At 42.3% G+C, this 19,961-nt stretch overlaps 1 protein-coding gene across 3 annotated transcripts in view; it reads left to right on the top strand.

Moving 5' to 3' along the window:
- The window catches only part of Disp1 (dispatched RND transporter family member 1), a 143,293-nt gene that overhangs the window by 63,971 nt on the left and 59,361 nt on the right, over positions 1-19,961 (top strand). The window contains exon 1 of one of the 3 annotated variants that reach the window (XM_052200371.1): positions 18,101-18,221. The exons of the other annotated variants lie outside the window; for them this stretch is intronic. The gene's annotated coding sequence lies outside the window, so the exon portion shown is untranslated. Of the gene's footprint in view, positions 1-18,100; positions 18,222-19,961 lie in introns of those variants that run through there. 3 annotated transcript variants of the gene reach the window in all.

Raw genomic sequence — 19,961 nt, 5'->3', positions numbered from 1 at the left:
AATTTAGTAGTTGCTCAGTCCATGAGGCTGGATGTCTCAGTTGGTCTTCAGTGTAGATCAGAATCCCAAAGAAGTGGGGTCTAATACCAGTGAAGGAGTGAACTTGGTGCGAGCAGGAACAAGCAGGCAGATTGAAAACTTCCTTTTTCATGTCTGTTATCTAAGCTGCCAGCAGTAAGTATGGCCTGGATTAAAGGTAGATCTTCTCATTTCCAAGGATTGTAATTAAAAGTGGGCCTTCTCACTTCAAATTATTCAATTAAGGACAAAGTTCCCGCACAGGTTTTAATACCTGATGGAGTCAAGTTGACAACCAAGAATAGCATCCCAGGTAGGAATTTAGACTTCCAAGACACCTAACACAGGGAGAGCGGTGCAGGCCCTGGCCTGATCTACTTTACAGTCTCTAGAGGAGAGCAGTCTGCGCGTGATTATCCCAGGGTAGCTGTGAGAGTGAGGAAAGGGTCCAGGGAACGGTGTGCAGCCGCAGCTGGAAGGAAGCGGCAGGTACTCAAAAGGCAGGTGCTCATCTGTGTATGTGGCGCACACTGTAGGCTGTGGGAAGGGAGGCATGGAAGATGACGACTTTGAGATGAGCTCAGGGGACAGTACATGACTGCCTCTCATACATGGACATAAGCCAAAGACAGCCTTTCCACCAAGACTGAATGTTAAGGCAGACGGTAGCCAGTTCTAGTAGATGCCAGCAGACATGGGAGAATGTCTCCAAAGTACTGAACTTACGAGTAAAGGGTCTGGGGGGGCATCGGAGACTGAGAATGTACACTACTCAGTTATTTACTGAGTTGTAAAGTCATAATTCCATTGAGATGGCACTTGAACCAGATGGAGAACATGAGTTACAAGAATCCTTATTTGCAATGAAATGGGTATTTTTGTATGCTCTGTTAGGTATTTAATAGTAAAAATGTAAAGTAATGTACTAAAATATTGCTGAATTTGGGTTGTATATTTTCTGTAACATGCTTCCATACAGTGTTCTTCGCTTTATAGTGAGTGGGAAGTTTCTGTTGCTTACGCTGCCTTTGTAGTCACTGCTTAGAAATATCATCTATAGTGTGACCATAGTTTAAACTATGAAAAGGTAAAAGGTACCATGCACTTGACAGTGACGTCCAAATATACCAAAGATTAGTGCTGCACATCTTTGATTTATCAACTAGCGTGCTTGGAAAGAGTCTGTTTCTGTGTGTCTAAAGGATTGTTTGGGCACTGCTACAGAACAGACCTAGAGTCTGTGCCTAGGTCCACTTTGACTGTCCTGTTTGCTGCTGCTACTGCTGCTGCTGCTGCTACTGCTGCTGCTGCTGCTGCTTGTGTGTGTGCGCATGCGTGTACACAAACATACAGTACTCAGATCTGACCAAACAGACTTCAAACTGTGCCCTTTTAGGAAATTGGTCTGTCCGCAAGCGCCTAAGTGTTGGGCGGCTGCTGGAAGCAGTCTCTCCCTCTGTGGAAAGGTAGGAAGTATAGAAGGCTGTTTTAAAGAAAGGGAAGGAATTTGAGTACTTGTCACTGTGAGGTTTTAAACCTTTGTATTTTCAGAATTAAACAGTAATGTCCACGTTTGATGTCTGAATGACATGGTAGGTAGAAAGCAGGTCCACATGAGATCCCCAAGCCTCTGCTTCCATGTTGCACCAAGCCCGGGGCAGCGTGGGAAGCCATTACCAGGCCACTGGTCGCTGTTCGCCAAGGATACCACTTATAAATTAACACTGTTGACTTTCTCTGTTTATCGAACATGCTAGCATTCACAGTGCTCAAACTAGTACAAAGCTCATTTCTAAGGGGGCTCCTTTCAGTGTGAGAATTAATAAAACCCAGAAACCTTTACACACCTAGAAGGCCCAGAGAGCTTCTTTATCTTGAGCTTTTTCAGGGACCTTGTCGTAACCAACAAAGTGATTTCTCTTCATTCAGTTTAATTACTTCATTCAATTAAATATAGAACATTATACCTATTTCAACTGTATGTTGTCAGAGAATCAAAATTCTCATGCTGTTAAGTGTGCTTGCTGGTAAATGCAAATCAAATATTTTAGACTGATGATATTGACTATTTTGATGGCAATTTCATAACTGCTGTATCTAAACTTAAAAGAGTTATCATACTTCATCTTAAAACAAGTTGGAAATTAAAAACAAGAATAGACTGGGTCATGAGACAGTAGGGGATTTGTCAGGTTAACATTTTACTTTACAAATAGTTAACTTAAACGCTTTTTCTTTCCTTAAATTTGAGTTCTAAATCCTGATAGTCTGAGAGCATATAAGGACTGTTTGGGATGGAACATGTCCACCTGTGGCGGAGGAGAGTGTCTGTGTAAGTCTGTCTGCACAGCTGTGCAGTGATGCCAGTTACACAGCACGTTCACAGAGTCATGGAATGAGCCTCTTTGCCAAACAGCCATCCGCTCTGCCTTGGAAATGGCTTGTTAAAGAATAACTTGAGCAGCCAGCTGCGTTCTCCTCAGCACCAAGTTGCTGTCCTCAACCTGAATGCATGTGTTTAGTCATAAGTATATGTTGGCCAATTTCCGAGAAAATTTAGACTTTTTGTTAAGACTCTTTCATATTTGTGATTTGTGCTTTCATTACCTTTATACTAACATTTCTCTGTTACTACTAAATTGAGTGTCCATTAAACTTTATTGCATTTTTACATGGGCTCTTCTGGTGTACTTTACTAGACTTACAGAATTGAATTAATTTGGTCTGTGTGAAAGCTTCTTTTATCACGAATAAATTTCGTTTAATCCATGGGGCTGTTAGTTTTAGATAACTTGTGTGATTACATTCATACTGCATCTAGGATATAAATAAGTATTTAAAACTAAGCATTAGTGAAAATACACATGTAGAATATGTTCATATGACTTGAGAATTTAGAAACTACCTGATTCAAAGGATGAGTAAAATGCTCCCGTTGCCCACGTGTCACCAGCCTGCAGCTTGTGAACGTGCTTACCTGGAGAGCCTGAAGGCTGGGGCACTTTTCTCTTGTGCAGCTTTTGGACACTTGTGCGTAGTGCGCTCCGCTCAGCCCCTCAGGCAGCAGAACTCGAGGACTCGCGTCTGTCTTTGCTCAAAGGTGCCTTACTTTCTTTGTACCTGGAGAGATTATTAAGCAGTAACTTATAATTAAAGCAACTGCTTTTCTAAAGTGAACAGCATCCGATAGAACAGATCTCTGCAGTGGCAATGCAGCATCTTTGTTAGGCCCTTAACTCTTGCATACTCCAAAGTGGATCCTGCACCCTGAGAGGGCTCCAAAGAAGTAGATTCATGCATGTCCATTTCTACTCTAGCAAAAGTCAGGGTGGTTTTTGGTGGTGGGGGAATGACGCCTTATTTTTTTTCTTTAAACAATTTGATTGCCAAATAGGGTGCAACCCACCTTTGTATGCATGGTGCAAACCCACCTTTGTATGCATGGTGCAAACCACCTTTGTATGCATGTTTGCAGATAGGTTAGTTTGGGTTGACTTCTCACAGGACTTAGCAGAGCAGTGATCGCAACTGAGTGGAATGGAAACGTAAGGGTTCTCTGGAGAGTCAGTTGGGTTTGATGGTGTATTGCTGGGCAAACACGTGAAGGAGTGTTTTCCTGAAGTGGACACAGGTGAAAGGCTAAGGCAGACTCGTGAAGAGACAGTTTGCTGCAGCACACAGAGGAGAAAGGATGTTTTGCTAAGATAATCACATGTAAGGACGGGTGATGAATGATTCTTTGCTACCAACACATACGTATCAGTCTGCCTTACATTTCATAGTTGAATTTCGTTTGTCAGGACTCCATAGAAAGAAATGCACCAAAAATCTTCTGTGGTGTGCTGCAGGTTCCTTCTGCTTCTGCTGACTTGGGCTGATTGGCAGAGTGATGCCAGATGAGACAGACGCTCATGCTGTGACAAGACATGTGCTAAGGCAAGGCATGTGGAGGACACGTGATGCTTGGAGGTTATAAATAGAACTCAACGGACAGTGACCGAGGCTGAGCTAGGCTTGCTTATAGATAGGGCTAGCTGTGCAGTGCTGTTGATCTCGCATCTTCTCCGATCTTCGCTTCGCTGAGAGAGGCACAGAGGAGAAAATCTCCTGGCGTCCCTCCTGAACTGGACTGCTGTATATCCGTGAAGTGTGTATGAGTGGATAGAGCTCTGCTGCTGACCTGTGAACTGAACTACTGATTTCCAGACAACACAGATGGAAGTTGCTCCAAAGAACCTTTCTAAACAGGTCCACTTCCACTATATCCTTCCATTTCCACTACCTCTCGTAGTAGTGGGCTAAAAGAGAGGTTAAAGAGTTTAAGAGCCCTCATTAAAAATAAGATTTGAAAAAATTAAGTTACAATGGAGCCATCTCTCTAGTCATAAAATCTGCTATTTTTAATATCTAATATAAGGATTATTTAAAATGTGTGGCCTAAGGAGCGCCCGAAGATCACCAGTTTGGCTGATGGCCAGCCAGCTCCAGGGATCCTCCTATCCCCCACTTCCCTAGGGTGGGGTGGGGTGTTGCATGCGTGCCATGATGACCGTGTCCCCGCCCTATGAGGCAAGCGCTGAGTGAGTTCTTTCCCTAGTCCTGAAATCAGTTATTTTATGTAGTTAACATGTGCTGTAATAATTATAAAAAGTTTGCAGTTTAAGAAGACAGGGAGATAGGAAACACCAGTTACCCTGATTTGATCCTTAAAAGTTATTGCCTATATCACATTATACTTCATAAATATATATAATTATATCAATTAAAAATTAAAGAGAAACTGAGAGAGTGTTCAGAAGGTAGGAGAACCAATACAATTGTTAGAGAGCAAAGAGTGTGAAATCCAAGTGTTCCTTTGTAAGTGTGAATTATTCTGTAGACATATTAGTCAGAAGGGGGGAAAGGGAAATCACAATATATTCACTTTGGTAAATTTTGTTGAACTCATTTAGTTGTTTGAGATCTTTCCAGACATCCCAGCTGGATGCAGGCTCCCATCTGGGTGTTGGCATGCGATACAGTGGGAGTAGGAGAGAAGCACAGTTGCCCGCGCAGTGGAGGGATTCAGGTTTGGAGGCAGTGGGCATGACTGCCATCCTGCCTGCCTGCCTGCCTGGTCTTTAGAGTGGGCACATGAAACAGAACCACCAGACGGTGCTTTAAAGTCTTGGAAAGTGGAAACGCAACAACTGGAGCAGAGCACGTTGTGATTCCTGTCACGTGAGGAGCGACTCAAGCTGCTTTCTAGTACTTAGTAGTTACGTGTATTCTTTAAATGATTTTCTATGAAATTGTTAGAAGGGAAATATAAAATTAAGACTATCAAGGAAGCTGTTAATGAGTGAAGCTCTGTTCTCAGAGGTAGCTAGATGGGCTCAGGCACCAGCTAGAGGGAACATAGGATGCAGATGTTGCTGTTAGACCACATGCTAGGAGATGTGGACTCCCCTTGAGAGCTTCTGTGGAAGAGAAGTTGGGTCAGTGTTGGGATTGTCTATAGACACATGCCTTCCACATTCCTTTCTTCTTGTAAAGAAGCCACAGTTATTAGTGTTAAATGTTAAGTGAAGGGGTAAATAAAAAAATAATAAGAGAGTTGCCTAGGAGACAGTCAGCAGTAGAAAATTTGCCCAACACCTACTGGGGAGGGATCAAGTACACACTAAACAAATCAAATGGGCAAGATCTGCATACAGACCCGTGTTCTCACCCAGGGTTCCTGAGGCTCTCTCTGCAGGTGGACTAGAGGCAATCCCTAAACTCTTCATGGTGTTAAAAATGTCTTCTTTCCCTACTTAGAGTTAGTCTTTATTAGCAGGATTAAGATGTGAGTTTTCAGAAGGAACTTTTAAAAACTAGTTTAGGTAGACGTGTGTAAATGCTCAGTTGAACTTTTCAACTTCCAGAATCCAGAAATAAACATATATTACTATATGCCTTTAAAACATACCAAAGGGATGTTAATTCCATCCTTTGAAATTAGGATCAGAAAAAAACATTCCTAGGACCTGTAAAATCTATACGTTATTATTAGTGGGCCATTTGCCATCTCTAGTACATCTGCTTCCAGAAGCAGGATGACACAGACGCTGGGAAAGACTTCCTGTTTCAGTGCTGTGGCTTTCTCTTACTCACTCTCTCCGAAAGGGCATAGGCAGGCTGACCAGATGGCTCAGTGGATAAAGGTCACTAAGTCATGACCTGAGTTCAGTCCCCAAGCCCCACGGAGTGAAAGTCTCCTGCAGGTTGATTCCTGCAGGTTGTCCTCTCACTCCTGCAATGTGCACGTCCTGGTGTGTTTATACACACATACATACATCATTCATATGTACACACACACATACATACGTGTGTGCATAAAAAAAGGAAAAGGCACACTCACTTGTCACTGTGGGACTAGACAGTTCAGATCTAGAAATGTGATGAGCAGCCCTATAAAACTCAGTTTTTTTTTAACAGTCTCAAGAGACACAAAGTCGTTAAGAACACAATGATAAAAATTGAGTTCTTTTTTCCTGAGAAAGCTCCAGTTATCCTGAGTGCTGCTTCTAAGTGGATTTTCTCAGTTGCCACAGTGACTATGGATGCCTTCAGCTTGGCCAGTGAGAGTCAGTGGAGCTTTAAGGGGTGGGTTCTAATGGCAGGTCCACAGTTCATTCTGAAAGCAGAATCCTGGAAGGAGATCTGGGCCCTTTTCTTTCTTTTACTCCCTTGCTGTGGGGTGATTGGTTTTGTGTTTAACCACAGGCCCAACAGCAGTGGGACCAGTCGACTCATCGAACCTTGAAACCATTGCCAAATAAGTCCATTCTCTTTCTGTTCTTGGTCTCTGCTTGGTTTCTTAGATATTTGTTATAATGACAGGAAGCTAACGTCATTGATTAAATCATGCTCTGTATTGTTAAAATGATGAACAGCTAACACAGAAAGACAATTGCTTCCAATACTTAACAATTCTCTAATTTTTTTTTAAGACTTGTTGTCTATGGGGCATGTGAATGTGTGTATCTGCATTTGTACATGTAACATGTACCAGAGTGTGTGCATATATGTGCTTGCATGTGTATATTTGCATGTTTGTGTATCTGCATGTGTTGTCTGCATTTCTGTACATATGCCAATGTGTGTGTGTGTGTGTGTGTGTGTGCGTGTGCCCGTGTGTCTATGCACATGGGCCAGAGAATGTGTGGGTCTGAGGAACTTTCAGTAATTGTTTCTCTCCTTCTTCCTCGAGTTTCAGAGGTCTAGGATGGAATCTTCTGGTTTGCTAAGCCATTTTGATGACCTCCAAAGTTAAAATTCTTCAGTGAAAGTAAGAAGTGTGTTTTAATTCTATATAAGAATCAGGATTACTCTAGAAGTTTGTGACTTGCATTTCTCCATATAAAAGGTCTGAGCTTGATTCTTGGTGCTGGTCTGACTCCTGGCAAAGCCAGCGGGGTGTGGATGTGAATTCCAAGGCATCACACTTGGCAGAGGAAGGAGTGAGGATCACATTGCCTAAGGTCCCACAGCGATGGGAGAGGGGGTGAATGTGTTCTCCCGCTGAGGTTGAGGGCAGGCAGTGCTGACTCCTAAGGGACCAAGGCTGTAGAACACTGAATAGAGTGTTCTTGGGATCCTTGGATGCTGACTGAGGTATCTAGCAGAACAACAAAGTCACGCCTTAACTTAGGAACAAAACAGAGCTTGCTAGTTTAATTTCTGTGGCTCCTCAGAGCTATTTTTATATCTTTTATTCTCCCATTGTGTAAGGTCTAGCAATGACAGGCCTTTGCAAAGCATGAGTCCTGACGAATTCTCCTAACATTGTAGTATGAATTTTGATTCTGGATGTATTGCTGTTTTACTTTAAAGCAAAAGTCATCTTGGCAATACCCTGTTGACAACTAAGCTTGGGACTTCACTGCAGTTCCCTACCTAGGAAATATAGTACTTTTCTTGCTATCAGTAACTATGTAAGGGCTGAGATGGTTCTACAGATAAAGGTGCTTGCTAGCAAACCTGATGACCTGAGCTTGGTCTCCAGGACCCTGTAGTTGAAGGAGAGAGCTGACACCTACACATTGTTTTCTGCACCCCACAAGTCATGGCAGCACACACACACACACACCACACAGCTTAAAAATTGTGTAAGCTTGTTTTTTATTGTTACTGCTTTGTACTCAAAAAGTATCTGGGTGCCTCTCTCTTTGGCATTTCTTTACCAGTTCAGTGCCTAAACCAATGCTTTGCTCTCTGCATGTCGGGCCATTTTCATGATAAGACTAGGTTGTTAGCTTTGTAATTGAGGAGTTTAAACACATGAAAGAGTTGCCTCCCACACTGGCATGAGAAGTACAGCAAACCTAGGTTATGTGATTAGAACCTGGAATATGTTAGCAAGGAAACCTGCTTTCTCTTCTGAAGTGGTTAAGATGCCTTCTGCAGGCTCTCCCTGGCCCTAGTCTTTGAGAAGCCCCTGTGGGATTGGCACAGCACCTTGTCACAGTCACACTTCCCAACACTGGAGCTGGAGCAGTCATTACTGGGTCCTCAGGAGAAACATAATTCTGCCACTGTGATTGGCTGTAGGCAGCTAGGACCTGCTCAGGGTTTCAGTATGGAGACCTGGAGGGATCACTTCTGGTGACTGAGGCTACAGCTTCCTCCCTGCAGGTGGATGGCACTTTGAGATGGTTTTTGTTTCCATGTTGTGATTTTGTTTTTCTTTTTGAGATGGGGTTGGGGTATTGCTTTCTTATACAAAGTAGTTTTGAATTCCTGAACTTGACTCATCCTGTTGCCTTACCCCACCATTTCAGTGTTTTAAGTGGCTTTGCTGAGTGGACTGCTGCCCTGCCCTTAAGGATGCAGGTCCTTTAACTGTCCCGGACCCAAGCCCTGCTGCCAGCACAGTCCAGCAGTCCATCTACATCAGCCTTTGCTGTCAGCCAAGCCGCATTTTAAGTCTGACAACACTTACGAGGATATTTTGTGTTTTCTCATAGTCTTTAATTCTGATATAAATAAAATCCTTACCCTCTTGCTCATTTATTTATCTTCCTTCCTTCCTTCCTTCCTTCCTTTCTTCTTTCTTTCTTTCTTTCTTTCTTTCTTTCTTTCTTTCTTTCTTTCTTTCTTTCTTTCTTTCTTTCTTTCCTTCCTTCTTCCTTCCTTCCTTCCTTCCTTCCTTTCTTTCTTTCTTTCTTTCTTTCTTTCTTTCTTTCTTTCTTTCTTTCTTTCTTTCTTTCTTTCTAAATTAAAAATATTTTATTGGATATTTTCTTCTTATCTAACCTTATTTCTTATTTTTTTATAGCCATCTCACAGAATTTTATCTCAAAAACACATTTCTGAGGCAAGATTGATGATGACTTTCACAATTTTGAGCTGTCTGAACTTTTGAATTGTTACTGTATATGTTTTCAACATCTAAAGCAGCCTCCCCCACATTCATGAAATACCCACTTCCAGTGTCTTCAGCCTCAGAGTTTGGTGGTTTCAGGTTCTTTCTTTGCCAAAAACATTATAACATACAAATGTACAAGAACAAACACTATAAAAGCATAAATGGAAAGAATGAAAGAAAAGAAAGGAAGGTAGGAAGGAAGGAAAGAAAAGACAGGAAGGAAAGAAGAAAAGGAAAGAGAGGGGATTCGAGTTTTATATATTCTTCTGTACAATTTCATTTTATGTCAACGAATGTGATGTGTGTGTATTCAGATGACACATAGTTTCCTGTAATATCTAGCAGTTAGAAGATCAGCTTGCACACATCTTTACTTCATGCCGTGAAGAAGGCAAGTGTAATTCTCCCTATAGTCACCCACCATCTGACTTATGGAAAATTTCAGTTGTTAGACAGAATCCTCACTCAGCGTACACTGCTTTCATTTATATTCAGTGTAGAGCTTTGTAACAAGATACAACTGAAACCCTAAAGAGAACATTCTAATTAGATTAAAGTCAAGATATATTGTTCTTCATTTTAGCAGGAGATTTCCTGCCAAGAACTTCTATTGTAAAAGTATAATATCACATTTTGAAATCCTATATTGCAAACCAGAAATATTTTGGAAGCTGCCCAGAGCTGTTAATATTAAGCTTTGTTTTTAAATCCTTGTGCATTTCAAGATTATATTCTTAGGTCATCTGTCTGCAGTCTTGTTATTTTATAATGCCTGAAATGCTTTGGGGATATATATATATATATACACACACCTATCAACTCGGAGGCTTCTCTCCTCTGAAATTTAACACTTTTCTACTACAAGAAAGTTCTCCTTGCAGGAAAATGTGGAACTACAATAAACTGACCTTGTATTAACTCTCACATTTTAAAGGGCAGGGCTTGTTTGATTTCTTCCTTCGTTGTTTTGAGAGAAGCTGGCATTGAGTGGTACATGTAGTGGAAGGTTGGACTCCAGAGCCTACTACCGTCTCTGCTCCATACTCGAAGTTTTTAATAGTAATTTATTTTGGTTAGGTTAAGGGAGATTAGAACTGCTGTGTAGTCGACAGAATGTAGACTACTCCATCCCTGAGACCCACTGATGCGCATGCCTTGTCACCTAAAGTATACATTCCAGCTTCTGATCTCTTTAAGATGTTTGATAGCTTATCTGCTAATAATAAGGGCATTTCATTCTGGGTAACCAAATGCTTCTTGTAATATTGATAAGATGTATATGATTTTCTAATTTTTAAACAAATCAAGCAAAGACTATATGAGCTAAACCCCAAGATTTCCTCCATTCATGAATTTTTATGATGCTTTGTCACAGAGATGAGATTTGCTACAATAAGATTAGCCAGAGATTAAATAGAAAGTCAACAGGCTAGTGCCTGTAATGGCTCACTGTGGAGGAAAGAAAAATTATTTTTTTGTTGTCGTTTAAAAATACCTGTATTAAAGCCTAGGAAAATCCTATGACAAAAAACCAATGAGAGTTGAAAACCCATCTTGGAATGAGCTTGCATATTCGCTTTTGATCTGACCGCTACTGGTTCAGAGAAGAGGTGAGTAGCCAGACTTCCCTAGTATTCAGGAGTGCGTTAGTGTTCAGAATTTACAGCAGGGAATAATGCACCATACTGCAGTCAGACATGAATTGAATCTTGACTGCTGTTTCTTTCGCACAGCTGTGGTGGGAATGGTGCCTAGGGTCTGTATAAGTCAGCAGGAAAATAGATTTTGTATACTGAATTTTATTTGCAGACTATATTTCAATTCTACACTCTGCATAGTGAGAATGTAATACATGTCATAGTAACAAATTGTGAACTGTGACTTTTTCAGTCAACATTCGTAAAGTGTAAATATTAACTTAATACATAGAATAATGTGCTTTATATACATTCCTCAGAGGCCTAAAGATAATAGAGCCCATGCCTTTAAATGTAAATTAAGAAGGCAGAAGATATAAATGGTCCTGATTTTCTAAAAAAAAAAAAAATGTTTAAGATTGGCATATGGTAAGTGGTATAATAGAGCTCTCAGGGTCACGTGACTTGGAGCAGGCCATCAGGATCTCTGCTTCAGGCCATCAGAGAAGGCTTCCTGGGAGATCTGTGGTTGTCGGTGTGCTTAACAGAGAAAGGGGTTGTGGGAATTTGGAAATGTGATTGAAGGGCACTGGTGGAAGAAGGCACTAGCAGGTGGTAGAAGTGTAAGGACAGAGGGCGTGTGCAGACTCGCCCGCTGCAAAGCAGGGTCCTCTGTGATCTAACCAGGCATGCCTTCTGCTGGAGATTAAATCCAGGGCCTCGGCACGCCAGGAAAACTCACTAACACTGAGCCACACCGCCAGTACAAGAAGGAAAGAAAGTCCGTTTTGGGGGGGCATCTGCCAGGGATGGGGAGAGAAAGAACCTTAATAAGGGAAGGTCTGCATTCCAGCTAAAATGACTAAACTCTCCCCTGGCCCAGTGAGCCTTAGCATTTTCTGACAGAGGTCGGTGTGGTCGGCTCTGCCTCTTCTGCTGGTGAATATATAGAAATGCCGTGTGGCTTAGGTTGGAAAAAGTACAGACTATTCGTTGGTCACACTGGTTAGGCCCTGGTGATTATCCAAGGGAAAGGTAAAACCAAGGTGACGGAGGGTGGAATTGAAGGGATGGGTGGTAGTGTTTAGGGAGGGAGTAAAAAGCTGTAGTTACCTGAAGGTTGAAGATGACTCCACTGTACCTCAGGATGCAGCATAGATCTGGTGGGCCACAGAGAACTGTCTTAAAGTCAGATTCATGGGTTTAGGTGACTGAGAGAGTGGATCAGAAAACTGTGGTCTGGGAAGATGATTCAGCACTTGAGAACATTGGCTGCTTTTCCAGAGGACTCAAGTTCAAACCCCAGCATGTCCCTGGTGGCCCAGAACCGTAAGGCCAGTTTATAATGCTCTGGCTCTGGATCCTTGGGTACTGAGCTTCTTCAAAGAAAGACTACCACAACGGCCACAGATGTCCGCTAGAGCATGTCCTGTATCACTTGCAGTTCCTGACCCTCTTTTCTAACATAACTGTGTTATTTTGGCTACCCGAAAAGCACGAAAAGCACGTGCCACATGGGCTATTTCAATTCCATTTTAAATGGTGCAAAACCCATAAAATTTGCATTAAAAAGGATAGGAAAACTCAACAAGTTCTTTGATGCTGACAATTTATGTTTTAGATTGTTGGCTTTGACCAGCCGGGAGGACATGTACATGGAATGTTATTGGACAACAGAAGCTGCAGGATAAAACTCAGAGCAGAAGTTGGTGGAGAGAAGAAAGACAAGCTGTCAGTCACTGCCCAGGGTTTAGAGTAAGGCACTGCAAAGGCTCGGCCAAGCACATGCAGCAGAGAGTACTGGGGACTGAGTAAGGAGAAAAGAGCCCGAGGCTGCCAGTGAGAAACACTAACAAAATTAAATATTGAAAAAGGAGTGCTGAGGCAGCAGCTGTGCCAGTGGGGAGAGGAGCGTGGGCTGAGGCCTGGGGAGGGTGTGGCAGCTGAGAGACAGGGGCAGCTCTGCTAAGTAGCCCAAGCATCAGCAGGCCAAAGACCCGGGCTTCTGAAGTGGAAGAAAACTCAATGGTCATTGTAAGTGATGGATTTGACGAAGAAGGAACAGTGAAGATACACTTGGGGAGAGTGAGGAAAGCCAGGTGGCTCGTGGGTCTGGAGCTGCCTGCAGTCTGTGTGCTCTGGTGGAGTGGGGTCTGCCCCTCCAGCTCTGTGGGTCGCCTGCAGCTCTGTGCTCTGGTGGAGTGGGGTCTGCCCCTCCAGCTCTGTGGGTCGCCTGCAGTCTGTGTGCTCTGGTGGAGTGGGGTCTGCCCCTCCAGCTCCGTGGCTGAGTCAGGGCCTGCTGGACACTCAGAGTGCACTGGGTACACTCGGCACTCAAGTCTAATTTCTTTACATGTAAATTAATAGCCTGTGTGGCATGCGGCTACCTTTGCGGATACCCAAAATACCATAGTTACGTTAGGAAAGACAGTCAGATTCTGCAAATGATAATGGACAAGTTCTACAGGACATCTGAGACGATTGTGCAGTTATATTAGTTGTCGAAGAACTCAGGATTCAAGCTTCCTTTTCATGTAAGAAAATACACAGAATCAGTCCCAAGGAGAGGTCCAGGCAGGGGCTCGAGAGGGCCCTTGTGATTTCAGTGGAAGATCTGGCAGAGGGGAACTGTAGCAACACAGACAGCCTTTCCCCTTCCCCACAGAAGAGGCTGTGATTTTTAGGTGTCTTTCTCTTTCTGGAGGCTATTTTCATTAACATCCCCAAACCTGGGATTTGGAGAGCAGGTTTGGGGTGGGACTGGGATTGTAGTGTGAGTTTTCAGTAAATCAATACTGAGCAAGTGAAGATGGCCAGGGGCATCGTGGATTAGAAGCTGGAGGCCGGGAGGCCGGAAGAGCACATTCTTCAGCTGTCTGACTGGGAGATAAAGCCCTGCAGCTTCAGTTGTGAGAATTACAGATCTAGAGATAGGATTTCCAGCCGGAAATGGGGTAAGGAGATTAACAGATGACAGCTGCCAGATAGGAGGAGCAGGGAAGATTGATACACATTTCCAAGTGGCTGCTCCGCTACGGTTTACCAACATTCTGCCTTTGTTCCCAATTTGCTAACATAATTTGGAATATAATCTTAAATGGTAAAACTGGGATTTATCTTTTTGTAGTGGCCTCAAAACTGAATTCAGAGGCTCTGAGATAATCTCTCTTAACATCTACATTTTGTAGATGGAGAAGGTGACATCTGGGTTGAGTGACTGCCCGTGGGTTATGAGCTGAGAACGCTGAGTGGGTTCCCAGCTCCTTATGGACCGACGTTTGAACTGTGGTGTCACTTAGGTTCTGGTCTGAGAACTTACGTAGGTACGTAAAGATCTGTACACCAGCAGCTGGAACCCAGCATGCAGTGCATCTGTTGCTTTACTGGCAGTTCCTTTTCTGCGTTTCGACTTAGACATTGCTCAGCTGTGGGCTGGACCAAGCTAAGAAGCACCTTACTGGAACCCTGACTGCTTTGCTCTTCTAGCTTGCTCATGCCTTGCTGATGTCACCACTTTGGTGGCAAGCATCATGTGACAAACCTGTGTTCTGGGCTAGCTGCCTCTGGGAGGGGGCATGCCAGTAAGCAGCTCTTTTCTCACTTTGTAAAATGTACCAGGCAGGCCTCTCCCATTGCCCTACCCTAAACCTGCACACCTCTAACTTCACAGAAAAGATAGACCAGATTATATGAGAGAAAAGTAAGACACTTTTCAGAGAGCAGTAGGACCTCTCAGGGTCCTTTTTGCCCTGAAGGGCCTGAGATCCGCCATGTTTGCTCTTTATGTAATAGTGGCATATGCCATTTGGCAAAGGCACTTTCACTCTGTTTGCACAACACCCCAAATTGTAAGGCGGCAGATAGAAGTCTGCAGCTGCTACAAATGCAAATGAGGATGCAGGTTTGAGAGCTGGGGAGATAGGTCTTTGCTGTTTGAGGCACTGTAATAGCATTAAGGAGTTTGCAGTCATGTATGGAATCAGCTCTAAAATTTTTCCTACTTTATGAGGAGAAGCACAATGAAATGGGATTGGTCATTTTAATAAACTAAAAAAGTATTGTTAAGGTGACCAGAGAGTGTTAAAAATACCTTCATTTCGGGGGGGGGGGGGGGCAGGGAGGGCAGATACTGGGATACAAAATGACTAAATTAATTTTTAATTAATACCGTTTTCTTGAGGATTTTTAGATGATACAGTATCATCAGACTTTGATGTTAGAGACTAATATTTTTGCTCAGCTAGGTCCTTCCTTTCCTTCCTCCCCTTGCCTGCCCACCATACTTCCCATCCCCAGGCTGACTGTATTCTAGGTAAATTTAGGAGATGTAGATGTGAAAACGTACCTTAGGAGCCTGGGATTGTCTCTAATGCAGTGCTTCCTAAAATGTGGGTCTGATTCCTCGTCCACACTTCCTAGAAAATCAAATTTTCCAGCGCACCTTCAACTTTAATCCCTGCCCAAGACCTTCAGCATCAGAATGCGGTGACATCACCCATACCAAGTGTATTCACCTTGCTCTGGGGAGTCCTGATGCATTATATAGTCAAGTGCATGCAGCCACTGGCTGTATGGTGAGAATCTTAGACCTTTCTTACTTTTTTTTTGAGACATAATTAACACACCAAAGATTTCACTGCTCCTAAGTGTCTGGTTGAGTGGATTTTCACCACATTGTGGAACTGTTTAGTTCTGAAACACTTCATCACTCAGAAGGAAACTCTGCACCTATCGGCAGCAGCTGCCCACTGCTAGCTCCAGCCTCCACTCAGGGCGACCATTAGCTCACTTTTTGTCTTCCTGGTTTGCCTATTCTGGATGCTTTATATGAATCAAGCCACGGGATATGCAGCCTTGTGCTTCTGGCTTTTCCTTAACAAAGGTCTGAACGTTGACTCATGCAGTAGCGTGCATTCTGCTTCTGTGGCGGTCGTGTGTTGTGCTGTAAAGACACACTGGCAGCACACTTACCCGGAAGTCATCTGATGGACATGTAGTTTGTTTCTGCTCTTGGTGCTCTGAGTGTTCATGCCCACATCTTGTAAGAGCTCCTCTTTAGTTCTTTTAGTCCTTTTAGGCGTCATTTATGATGCATAAGTTCAGAAAGCCGTAGCAACAAGTGGAGTAAATCATCCAGAAATTCAGGACTGTATTCCTGGGAGTCTGTGTTCATGGCATTCTCACCAGATAACCTATGTAAACCTGGCTTTATGTGTTTCTGCTTAGAGATAGCTCCCCTGATGAATACTGTTGGTTCCTTAACATTGGTATGCATGTCTAACAGCAGCGTAACTCGTGCCTGACAGCACTTATTTCACACGTACATTTTTCTCTGATTTGTGGGTCCTAGCCTTCTTGCACTGGAGAGCACCAGGTAGCCCTTTAGCTGTGGCATTAAACAGTGATATCACCAACAGAATGCACAAATACAGTGAAAAATGTAGTGTTTAGTGAGCTGCCAGAGACGTACCTGTACCTGTGTATGTGACAGGCAAACACAAGCGCTTCATCCTGTTTGTCTCCACTGGAACGTGGGCACCAGCAAGTGAGAGTGCCCGCCCCTGCAGAAGCTTGGCTCAGTGTCTGGGAAGATACCACAATGATTATTTGGGAAGCTGCAAGTAACTTAGGTCTCAGAAGCAAATTGCATAGTATGAACCCAGAAATAATGTATTTGATGCCAGGCATAAAACCCTGTTCCTGGGTTTTATGGTGACTGATTTTGGTTGTTCACTGAGTCCGTTAGTCCCTTAAAGTCCCAAAAGCAGCACAAAAGCATTCTGGTCTCTTCTGCGTTTGACACTGTCTGGAATTCTTTCTTTGTTATGACCATCCTTGAGCAGATGAAATAATGTCCATTTCATTTTGGTTCTAATTTTTATTTCCTCAAATCACTAATTAGTATTAGCTACTTGAAGGTCTTGGGAGACACTTTCAAAACCTTGGCCTCTTTTAAAGTGGATTCTTTTTTTATGGATGACATAGTTTTTGGGTTGTTTGTTTGTTTATAAACATGTATCTGATAGTAGACACTTAGGTATATAATTTGAGAATTTTCCCTCATTCTGTATATTTAATTTTTTAATTTTTTTTTTTACTCTTTTGAGAGAACCCTTTGATGCATGAAACATTGTTTAGATAAAGCCCAGTTTACCTTCTCCTTTGCTCCTGCTTTGGAAACCCGAATATCCACTCTTCACATAATTAACTAATCAGCATTCCTGACAGAAAACTGTTCATATATTTTTATTATTAAAGACATGAAAAATGGAATTCATGGTTTCAATAAATTGTCACTTGCTTTCTAAAAGGTTATCATTTATAAATATATAGTATGTGTTTACAGGGATTTATAAAGATTTATATAGAATTTTACATTGGTATTATTATGGCCATCTGTTTATAAAAATAAAATCCATTTAGCCAACAACTATTTTTTATTTGAAAAAATTTGGAGAAAAAAAAACATTTATCACTGTGTCAGCTAATACTTCCTTCTTAAAGGAAGAGGAGGAGGAAAAAGACTGCCTCTCTTAAAATTGTGAACTTTCTCGTTTGAAAAGCAGGATCTCAGGAGCCATTTGTGAAAGAACACAAGACCCAAACCTGGCAATAAGCAGGCACTGGTGTTTATTTGTGTTAGTTTAGATGTAGTAGCCAGTGTGTCAGAACACTGAGTCTGTGGCTCTTAAACTAGGCTAAGCAAGCTAACATTATCAGCCAACATGGCTTTAATCTACTAAGTAACTTTAAATCCAGAAGATCAAAGGACGTTATAACTAAAAACAGCCCTTACTGCAATTTCCCTGTAGAAGCAGGAAAAGGCTAGAAATGACATGTCACCTTCATATCCTGGCTGGCTGACCTCAGTGCTCAGATCAAGTCCCTCTGTGTACCAGCTGTTGCCGTTATTAAGACTTTGCCCCAAGGGGTTAAGTAGACGAGAACCTCTCCCTCCTATCCCAGAGCAAACAGAGAAGTCCCAGCCCCTTACTTGCTCATTCAAAGCCTCTGCTTGTGCCTGTCAGTCACTCCCACTCCTGCCAGCTCCTGCCAGCTCCTGCCAGCTCCTGCTTTCTGTTCTGAGTTCCCGCAGCCTGGTCAGCCCTGGCTGTGGCTACCCTCAGCTTTTGCAGACCAAACTGTGCCAAGAAGTTTCTTCTTTTAACAGAAAGGTAATTTCTTTATTTCTGCTTCTCTAGGTGGATGTTTGTTGTTTTAGAGGAATTTTTCTTTAATTGAACCTATTTTCTAAGTCTGTTTAAAAATCCAGTTTACTTGTTTTCAATGTAAGTGCTGAATAGAGTTTTGATACTTTAAAAATCTTGCAGCATCCATTTGAATTTGTGATATGGTGATAAAATGTGCTTTCTTTGTGGAGTTGGAAGGAATCCTAAGATTTAAAGTGAAGTATATTGTTTCATACCTTTTCTGCCTGAATTGGGCTAAATGATCACAGTGCGCCTCTACCATGGCCACCGATAAAAACGATAGGTAACAATCGAAGGAGTCACTGTACTCATGTATGCCAGTGAAGTGTTTTATGAAAGTAAATTCGTCTCTCAGCCTGTGAAGAGAGAGCTCCGCGGTCTGATCGCAGCACCGGGTTCAGTTCTGCCCCCGGTCATTTCCGAGGTTCAGTCCCGTGTGCTGCATCTGAGCTAATTAAATGTCATGCCTTGTGTGTACTTTAATTGTTGCAGAGATGGCTACACTAGGATTGGATTTATTGCTTAAAGTCCTCTTAGCAAAATAGACTTTGCTATATTGACTTTTGTTTAAAAAGTGCGAATGGGTAATTTATATGTAATTAGCAAAAAAAAAAAAAGGGAAAAAAGTTCAGACTGGTCTTAATTCATAAAGTATGTTTCTGTGTGGAATGAAAGGTGACGTCTGATTCTGGTCGAGAGCGAGCAGACATGCCTTTTAGCAGGGACGGTGGTTCATGGCTTACAGAGCATGCTCTGATTTGCTAAGTAAGAACTGTCTTTAACTGGAAATGTTGTGTGGACCTGGATGAAATATGTTCCTTTCACTCACAAGAGGATGATTTAAGACTGGGCCTTGAGTTTCCTGTGACTGGGTAGCCACCAGACCCGAAGGAAGCTCTGAACTAGTGGGCAGCAGGCTCACTCCTTGTGTGCTGTCAACTCCTAATGGCAAGTTGTGCATTTACTGTGTTAAGACAACAGTTGTCTTGTTTATCTGTTCTTTGGTTTTGCCTTTCTGGTTGGCGATGGTCAGATGTTGAGTATTAGACAGGGTAAGGAATTACAGTTCATCCAGAATGCCTTATGTTTTATGTACCTGACATTGCAGACTTGAAATTAAGAACTGTGACCATAAACTACTCATAGCAATTACAGAAAATATTTAATGTCTGAAATACCGTTCTACAGTGCAGTTTAAGAAACACATTAGCCTTGTCTCCACCTGGAACATGGTCTGTATAAGACAGATTGCTCTGCCTTTAGCTATCATCGCCTGCCTATGTAGCTTACATTGAACCAATTACTCTTTTTGGTAACTCTTGAGAAATCTCCTTTTCTCTGGTTGTTATTCCTCATTCTTCTCCTTCTGTCTTAACTGACCTGAGTCCTGGGCTTGGATCTGAGCATTCTCACAGTATGACTTTTAAAATGCAAATACACATGTTAGACAGTGTGAACTTACCCTGAACATTGTCTCTTTTTAAAACATTGTAATTAGTGATCATACCCCAACACAGGAGATAAAATTGAGATAAGATCCAAGACATGAAATGCTTGTGATATGGAAAGGGTGTGTGCTACATATATTATATATGATGTATATATAATATATGATATCTATTATATAATTATATATATACTAGCTTTGAGATATAGATGGGTTGTTCTCCTTACCTTGCTTTCCTTTTTCTCATTTAGTCTCTG

This window comes from Apodemus sylvaticus, chromosome 12 (genome assembly GCF_947179515.1).
Source record: "Apodemus sylvaticus chromosome 12, mApoSyl1.1, whole genome shotgun sequence".
Taxonomy (NCBI): Eukaryota; Metazoa; Chordata; class Mammalia; order Rodentia; family Muridae; genus Apodemus; species Apodemus sylvaticus.
The sequence above is the reverse complement of the archived record's forward strand: the minus strand, read 5'-3'. Positions and strand labels throughout refer to the sequence as shown.